The sequence below is a fragment of the Ailuropoda melanoleuca genome, chromosome 2 (genome assembly GCF_002007445.2).
Source record: "Ailuropoda melanoleuca isolate Jingjing chromosome 2, ASM200744v2, whole genome shotgun sequence".
Classification (NCBI taxonomy): domain Eukaryota; kingdom Metazoa; phylum Chordata; class Mammalia; order Carnivora; family Ursidae; genus Ailuropoda; species Ailuropoda melanoleuca.
The window spans coordinates 166214012-166215805 of record NC_048219.1 but is presented as its reverse complement, the minus strand read 5'-3'; the positions used below and the strand labels follow the sequence as shown (position 1 = coordinate 166215805).

The following is a 1794-nucleotide window of genomic DNA, read 5'->3' as shown; positions in this document are numbered from 1 at the left end:
GCCTTTTCCTTGTAAAGAGTAGCGAACTTATCCTTCTAACTCTTGCAGTTTGAGGTGGCAGCAAAATGCTTGCAGCTCCTAATCACTTTCATCACCACCTGTTACCATGGAAGCTCTCGGGTAGTTAGGCCCCGGCGACTCCGTGTTACGTCACCGTCCAAGCGCGTTTTAGGTCCGGTGGCTCCGCCCTGTCCTGAGGGAGGGGCAGTACTCCTGACGACATCGCCCACGGTGCCTAAGGCCTCTTGGAGAATTTTGAGCTCTATCAGACGCCGTTGGCGTCTAACCCCCACCTATTTCAGGGGTAATCCCTGCCCGCCTTCACACGAGCCGGCCGTCCGGCTGACCCGCCCCTGCCCGGAGTCCCCGCCCTCCGTGAATCAGCTGATTTAGGGACCCGCTGGGCTGAGAAGCTCGCGCCGGATGCAGACCGCGGTGCTTGTCGGTGGAGCGTCAGGTGAGCGAGGGTGAGTCTTCGGTCGGCCCTTGGCTTCGCAGGGCTGCCCGGCCCGGGTCTCCTATGTGCCGGAGGCCGGGGTCCGAGAGAGAGGCGGAGGCGCAGGCCGAGGCCCGGGAGCGCGCTTGGTGACCCACAGAGACGGCGCCCGCGTCTTCCAAAAAGCCTGCGTCCGACTGAGGGCGCCTGCCCGCCAAGGAGCACCCGACGCGGCCCCCTGTCCCGGCCCCAGGTTCTCCCACTCACCCCTTACCTCTCTCCTCAGACGGGGTGCCATTGCATTGGTCTCAACGGTGGGAAATTCTTTCACGACCCCCTTTCCCGCCTCCACCCACGCTGCCTTTCCTTCACTCATTCATGAGGATTTATTGAATGCCCACTCTAGGCGCTCAGCACATACACCGGAGTCCCTGGCCGCGAACCTTGGTGAGTGTCTCAGGCGCGTTTGCCCCAAGGATGCAGATCACGGTGGAGGGTGGACCTAGTGCTTCGGTGGCTTGAAAGAGCGGTTGCAGAAAAAGAAAATGAAAATGACTTTGATATTAAGAATTAGTAGTTTAACCAAGTCCTTTGGCGTGTCAAGTGAACCATCAGAGGATGAGAAGTTCTTTTGAGGGGCAAAGACAGGAAAGTAACCTAAGTCTATCATTAGGAAATGGTCCCGACGCTGGTGTTGGTCCTCTGCGTATAGGGCTACTTTGGAGACGAGCAACTATAGGTTGGCAGAAGTGTACTCTTGCTTACTTAGGGCTTTCATGATGAGGGAAGAGGAAAAACACACTGGCTAAAGCGGCATATTCAAATACAGTATGCTCTCTAGTATGGAAAAGGAAATAACTGTTAAACACGGATCTTTAGTCTGTTGCCTTTTAGATTTGTTGGTGGCTGTAAATGTTCTTTAAAAGGTCTTAAAGAATAAAATTGTGTGATGTGTTTATTCCGAACACATATCAAAATTCAGCAAAGTTATTGGTTTGTTTTTGCCCTTAGTTTATCATAAATATGAATGATTTCGAATGACCACTTGGCCCTTGAGTTAATGAGTATTTAAAAAAATTAAGGCAGTGAAAAATTAACTTTTGCAGTAAATTGCAGTATTTCAATCTTAATATAAGCATGGGCTTTTGATATGGGCATACCTGACATTGCATCCACTTATTCTTTGATTTGAGGAAAGTTACTTCTCTGCATTATTTTTCTTTTTTCTTTTTTTTTTTTTAAAGATTTTATTTATTTATTCGACAGAGATAGAGACAGCCAGCGAGAGAGGGAACACAAGCAGGGGGAGTGGGAGAGGAAGAAGCAGGCTCACAGCGGAGGAGCCTGATGTGGGGCTC

At 50.8% G+C, this 1794-nt stretch overlaps 1 protein-coding gene across 11 annotated transcripts in view; it reads left to right on the top strand.

Moving 5' to 3' along the window:
• Nucleotides 1–226: 226 nt before the first annotated feature.
• The window catches only part of ALS2 (alsin Rho guanine nucleotide exchange factor ALS2), a 72653-nt gene continuing 71085 nt past the window's right edge, over nt 227–1794 (top strand). For 5 of the 11 annotated variants that reach the window (XR_004623565.1, XM_034654967.1, XM_034654966.1 and 2 more), the window contains exon 1: nt 474–883. The gene's annotated coding sequence lies outside the window, so the exon portion shown is untranslated. The other 6 variants (XM_034654962.1, XM_034654963.1, XM_034654960.1 and 3 more) reach the window with 6 other exon arrangements.